This window comes from Rhinoderma darwinii, chromosome 5, assembly GCF_050947455.1.
Source record: "Rhinoderma darwinii isolate aRhiDar2 chromosome 5, aRhiDar2.hap1, whole genome shotgun sequence".
Lineage (NCBI taxonomy): Eukaryota > Metazoa > Chordata > Amphibia > Anura > Rhinodermatidae > Rhinoderma > Rhinoderma darwinii.
Genome location: NC_134691.1, coordinates 230837240 through 230843932, shown reverse-complemented (window position 1 = coordinate 230843932; position 6693 = coordinate 230837240). Strand labels below are relative to the sequence as shown.

At 49.6% G+C, this 6693-nt stretch overlaps 4 non-coding genes across 4 annotated transcripts; all 4 read right to left on the bottom strand.

The window, feature by feature from the left end:
• Positions 1 to 258: 258 nt before the first annotated feature.
• On the bottom strand, positions 259 to 449 carry LOC142653680 (U2 spliceosomal RNA). Its single transcript, XR_012848602.1, has one exon. It is a non-coding gene; the product is annotated as a U2 spliceosomal RNA (small nuclear RNA).
• A 1238-nt stretch (positions 450 to 1687) lies between these two features.
• On the bottom strand, positions 1688 to 1878 carry LOC142653671 (U2 spliceosomal RNA). Its single transcript, XR_012848594.1, has one exon. It is a non-coding gene; the product is annotated as a U2 spliceosomal RNA (small nuclear RNA).
• A 1238-nt stretch (positions 1879 to 3116) lies between these two features.
• Positions 3117 to 3307, bottom strand: LOC142653131 (U2 spliceosomal RNA). Its single transcript, XR_012848072.1, has one exon. It is a non-coding gene; the product is annotated as a U2 spliceosomal RNA (small nuclear RNA).
• A 1238-nt stretch (positions 3308 to 4545) lies between these two features.
• On the bottom strand, positions 4546 to 4736 carry LOC142653130 (U2 spliceosomal RNA). The gene has a single exon (XR_012848071.1). It is a non-coding gene; the product is annotated as a U2 spliceosomal RNA (small nuclear RNA).
• Positions 4737 to 6693: the final 1957 nt, after the last annotated feature.

Sequence of the window (6693 nt, the reverse complement as noted above, 5' to 3'; positions counted from 1 at the left end):
GGAGGGCGGAGAGAAGACAAGGAAGGTGAATGAGCTGTTCCAATGTGAAATGCCGGAAACACAGACACACAGACGACACAAAACAAGAGGTGGCAATGTATTCATTAATTGCATTTAATCAATTAGCTCATTATCACTCATGCATTGTCCAACAGGTGTTGAAATAATGGGATTAAAAGGGGAGATCCCTTCAGAAAGACAGAAACAATGGCAAACACAAAAACACTTTTGGAATCTGATTTTAGTCAACACATAAGGAAAGGGTGCACCGGTCCTGGAAATACTGCAATATCAGGTCAATGCGGGGAGTGGACAGAGCAAGCTCTATTTCCATCTCCCTGTTCTAAAAATCCATTTAATATATGGTCCCCAGATAGGGGACGTATCAGATATTAAACTGATAAGAACAGATACTACACTTGATCTTAGCCAAAAGGCCGAGAAGCGATAACCCGAACGGGCCGCGCGTTGCCCGAGCCTGCCCGATACTGCTGTTCAGCCCTTGCAGCGATTCAGCCTACTTCTAGGCAATTCCATGGGGCCCTGCAGGCTCACACACTCACAGCTACACGGGAGGTGAATAAAGGCCGGAGAGGAAGCCAGACAGGATTTGCTTCTTTTGCTTGCACCACAATGCAGTGCTGAAAGAGGAGGAATCTACATAAAAACGCCTTCCTGGCAACGCCCAAATGCCCTGCTGCCATGCAGATAAACACTGGCAGCGGCAGCCAGTGCATGCCCACAGCCACCCCTTGTTCCTTCACACCTTGTATCAGCTGTAATCCAGTCCAGTCCAGTGCTGCCTGCTGAGCAGCACTGACCAACACTGCCTGGGCCCAGGCTTTTATCTCTGAGGCCCCATTATGATGTCAGAAAGCTGGCTCTGGCTCCTCAGGGCTCCACTATGACACGTGCAAAGTTCCGTCTGAACTTTATATAAGACGGTGAGGCTCAGTCAGTCACTCAGTGTTGCCTGAGAGGGCAACACTGCAACAGCCGGCCGCCAGGCTGTCTTTTTTTGCACAGCTAGTTGCCTCCAGGAGGCCACAAGAGGGAGACAAGGGACTGCAAAATGGAAAATAAGCATCCACCAACTTTACAGACAACTTCTCCTTGCTCCTACAACCTCCATCCTTGCACAGTTTGTTATTCTTCTAGGTAACATAGTAACAAATCCAAATTGCTGCTCTCTTTGTAGGCAAGCAAGGCTTTGTTGCAACTGCAATTCTTACTCCTTCTTGAAATGTAGGGACGACAGTACATTCCATCACATCCATCTAGTGTACACAGGTAGGTCCATTGTGGCGGGCGGGCGGGCGGGCGGCTTTAATGGCTGTTTGCTGTTCCCCTACTCCACTCCACTATTTGACTGTGGTGCTGCATCAATCAGTGGCTGGCTCAGGTGCAGCTCTTTAACTTACCTAAAAGGGAGGGCGGAGAGAAGACAAGGAAGGTGAATGAGCTGTTCCAATGTGAAATGCCGGAAACACAGACACACAGACGACACAAAACAAGAGGTGGCAATGTATTCATTAATTGCATTTAATCAATTAGCTCATTATCACTCATGCATTGTCCAACAGGTGTTGAAATAATGGGATTAAAAGGGGAGATCCCTTCAGAAAGACAGAAACAATGGTAAACACAAAAAACACTTTTGGAATCTGATTTTAGTCAACACATAAGGAAAGGGTGCACCGGTCCTGGAAATACTGCAATACCAGGTCAATGCGTGGAGTGGACAGAGCAAGCTCTATTTCCATCTCCCTGTTCTAAAAATCCATTTAATATATGGTCCCCAGATAGGGGACGTATCAGATATTAAACTGATATGAACAGATACTACACTTGATCTTAGCCAAAAGGCCGAGAAGCGATAACCCGAACGGGCCGCGCGTTGCCCGAGCCTGCCCGATACTGCTGTTCAGCCCTTGCAGCGATTCAGCCTACTTCTAGGCAATTCCATGGGGCCCTGCAGGCTCACACACTCACAGCTACACGGGAGGTGAATAAAGGCCGGAGAGGAAGCCAGACAGGATTTGCTTCTTTTGCTTGCACCACAATGCAGTGCTGAAAGAGGAGGAATCTACATAAAAACGCCTTCCTGGCAACGCCCAAATGCCCTGCTGCCATGCAGATAAACACTGGCAGCGGCAGCCAGTGCATGTCCACAGCCACCCCTTGTTCCTTCACACCTTGTATCAGCTGTAATCCAGTCCAGTCCAGTGCTGCCTGCTGAGCAGCACTGACCAACACTGCCTGGGCCCAGGCTTTTATCTCTGAGGCCCCATTATGATGTCAGAAAGCTGGCTCTGGCTCCTCAGGGCTCCACTATGACACGTGCAAAGTTCCGTCTGAACTTTATATAAGACGGTGCGGCTCAGTCAGTCACTCAGTGTTGCCTGAGAGGGCAACACTGCAACAGCCGGCCGCCAGGCTGTCTTTTTTTGCACAGCTAGTTGCCTCCAGGAGGCCACAAGAGGGAGACAAGGGACTGCAAAATGGAAAATAAGCATCCACCAACTTTACAGACAACTTCTCCTTGCTCCTACAACCTCCATCCTTGCACAGTTTGTTATTCTTCTAGGTAACATAGTAACAAATCCAAATTGCTGCTCTCTTTGTAGGCAAGCAAGGCTTTGTTGCAACTGCAATTCTTACTCCTTCTTGAAATGTAGGGACGACAGTACATTCCATCACATCCATCTAGTGTACACAGGTAGGTCCATTGTGGCGGGCGGGCCGGCGGGCGGCTTTAATGGCTGTTTGCTGTTCCCCTACTCCACTCCACTATTTGACTGTGGTGCTGCATTAATCAGTGGCTGGCTCAGGTGCAGCTCTTTAACTTACCTAAAAGGGAGGGCGGAGAGAAGACAAGGAAGGTGAATGAGCTGTTCCAATGTGAAATGCCGGAAACACAGACACACAGACGACACAAAACAAGAGGTGGCAATGTATTCATTAATTGCATTTAATCAATTAGCTCATTATCACTCATGCATTGTCCAACAGGTGTTGAAATAATGGGATTAAAAGGGGAGATCCCTTCAGAAAGACAGAAACAATGGCAAACACAAAAAACACTTTTGGAATCTGATTTTAGTCAACACATAAGGAAAGGGTGCACCGGTCCTGGAAATACTGCAATACCAGGTCAATGCGTGGAGTGGACAGAGCAAGCTCTATTTCCATCTCCCTGTTCTAAAAATCCATTTAATATATGGTCCCCAGATAGGGGACGTATCAGATATTAAACTGATAAGAACAGATACTACACTTGATCTTAGCCAAAAGGCCGAGAAGCGATAACCCGAACGGGCCGCGCGTTGCCCGAGCCTGCCCGATACTGCTGTTCAGCCCTTGCAGCGATTCAGCCTACTTCTAGGCAATTCCATGGGGCCCTGCAGGCTCACACACTCACAGCTACACGGGAGGTGAATAAAGGCCGGAGAGGAAGCCAGACAGGATTTGCTTCTTTTGCTTGCACCACAATGCAGTGCTGAAAGAGGAGGAATCTACATAAAAACGCCTTCCTGGCAACGCCCAAATGCCCTGCTGCCATGCAGATAAACACTGGCAGCGGCAGCCAGTGCATGTCCACAGCCACCCCTTGTTCCTTCACACCTTGTATCAGCTGTAATCCAGTCCAGTCCAGTGCTGCCTGCTGAGCAGCACTGACCAACACTGCCTGGGCCCAGGCTTTTATCTCTGAGGCCCCATTATGATGTCAGAAAGCTGGCTCTGGCTCCTCAGGGCTCCACTATGACACGTGCAAAGTTCCGTCTGAACTTTATATAAGACGGTGCGGCTCAGTCAGTCACTCAGTGTTGCCTGAGAGGGCAACACTGCAACAGCCGGCCGCCAGGCTGTCTTTTTTTGCACAGCTAGTTGCCTCCAGGAGGCCACAAGAGGGAGACAAGGGACTGCAAAATGGAAAATAAGCATCCACCAACTTTACAGACAACTTCTCCTTGCTCCTACAACCTCCATCCTTGCACAGTTTGTTATTCTTCTAGGTAACATAGTAACAAATCCAAATTGCTGCTCTCTTTGTAGGCAAGCAAGGCTTTGTTGCAACTGCAATTCTTACTCCTTCTTGAAATGTAGGGACGACAGTACATTCCATCACATCCATCTAGTGTACACAGGTAGGTCCATTGTGGCGGGCGAGCGGACGGGCGGCTTTAATGGCTGTTTGCTGTTCCCCTACTCCACTCCACTATTTGACTGTGGTGCTGCATCAATCAGTGGCTGGCTCAGGTGCAGCTCTTTAACTTACCTAAAAGGGAGGGCGGAGAGAAGACAAGGAAGGTGAATGAGCTGTTCCAATGTGAAATGCCGGAAACACAGACACACAGACGACACAAAACAAGAGGCGGCAATGTATTCATTAATTGCATTTAATCAATTAGCTCATTATCACTCATGCATTGTCCAACAGGTGTTGAAATAATGGGATTAAAAGGGGAGATCCCTTCAGAAAGACAGAAACAATGGCAAACACAAAAAACACTTTTGGAATCTGATTTTAGTCAACACATAAGGAAAGGGTGCACCGGTCCTGGAAATACTGCAATACCAGGTCAATGCGTGGAGTGGACAGAGCAAGCTCTATTTCCATCTCCCTGTTCTAAAAATCCATTTAATATATGGTCCCCAGATAGGGGACGTATCAGATATTAAACTGATAAGAACAGATACTACACTTGATCTTAGCCAAAAGGCCGAGAAGCGATAACCCGAACGGGCCGCGCGTTGCCCGAGCCTGCCCGATACTGCTGTTCAGCCCTTGCAGCGATTCAGCCTACTTCTAGGCAATTCCATGGGGCCCTGCAGGCTCACACACTCACAGCTACACGGGAGGTGAATAAAGGCCGGAGAGGAAGCCAGACAGGATTTGCTTCTTTTGCTTGCACCACAATGCAGTGCTGAAAGAGGAGGAATCTACATAAAAACGCCTTCCTGGCAACGCCCAAATGCCCTGCTGCCATGCAGATAAACACTGGCAGCGGCAGCCAGTGCATGCCCACAGCCACCCCTTGTTCCTTCACACCTTGTATCAGCTGTAATCCAGTCCAGTCCAGTGCTGCCTGCTGAGCAGCACTGACCAACACTGCCTGGGCCCTGGCTTTTATCTCTGAGGCCCCATTATGATGTTAGAAAGCTGGCTCTGGCTCCTCAGGGCTCCACTATGACACGTGCAAAGTTCCGTCTGAACTTTATATAAGACGGTGCGGCTCAGTCAGTCACTCAGTGTTGCCTGAGAGGGCAACACTGCAACAGCCGGCCGCCAGGCTGTCTTTTTTTGCACAGCTAGTTGCCTCCAGGAGGCCACAAGAGGGAGACAAGGGACTGCAAAATGGAAAATAAGCATCCACCAACTTTACAGACAACTTCTCCTTGCTCCTACAACCTCCATCCTTGCACAGTTTGTTATTCTTCTAGGTAACATAGTAACAAATCCAAATTGCTGCTCTCTTTGTAGGCAAGCAAGGCTTTGTTGCAACTGCAATTCTTACTCCTTCTTGAAATGTAGGGACGACAGTACATTCCATCACATCCATCTAGTGTACACAGGTAGGTCCATTGTGGCGGGCGGGCGGACGGGCGGCTTTAATGGCTGTTTGCTGTTCCCCTACTCCACTCCACTATTTGACTGTGGTCAGGGGCGTAACTAGGAAAGACTGGGCCCCATAGCAAACTTTTGACTGGGGCCCCCCCTCCACTCGGTGTCACACAACCCCCCCTTGTAGATAGTGCCTTTTTTACAGCCCCCCCCCCCCCCGTAGATAACGCCATACAGCCCCCCTGTAGAGAACGCCATACAGCCCCCCCTGTAGGGAACGCCATACAGCCCCCCCCCTGTAGGGAACGCCATACAGCCCCCCCCCTGTAGGGAACGCCATACAGCCCCCCCCCTGTAGGGAACGCCATACTGCCCCCCCCTGTAGGGAACGCCATACAGCCCCCCCCCTGTAGGGAACGCCATACAGCCCCCCCTGTAGGGAACGCCATACAGCCCCCCCTGTAGGGAACGCCATACAGCTCCTCCCTGTAGGGAATGCCATACAGCGTCCCCCCTCCCAAAAAAATGCGACCTACAGTGTGTCCTTCAAAATACATATATCCCCTCTCCACAGGATCTCCACAGGATAAGGGATACATGTGTGATCGCTGGCAGCGATAGGGAGAACGGGGGACTGAAAGTCCCCTGAACGTCTCCATGACAAACCTCTGACTTCCGGCGTCTGCGCAGCTCAATAAAAATGAAAGGAGCGCTGGTCACGCATGCGCACAAGCACGACCGGCGCTCCATTTATTTCTACGGAGCTGCCGACACAGACCCCGGAAGTCCGAGGTTTGTGATGGAGAACTTCAGGGGACTTTCAGTCCCCCGTTCTCCCTATCAATGCCAGCGATCACACATGTATCCCCTATCCTGTGGATATCCTGTGGAGAGGGGATACATGTCCTGTGGAGAGGGGATACATGTCCTGTGGAGAGGGGGAGGGGATACATGTCTTTTGCTCTAATTTGCGCCTTCAGGACCAGACACCGTTTAGCCCTTTTTAGCGCACGTTAGTTAAATGGCTATAACTTTTTTATTTGTTGGGCTAACGACGTGATTTTTGCGACGTTTTTTCCGTAGACAATGCAGGTTTCATTTTTTATCGTTTTTATACACACCTTTTT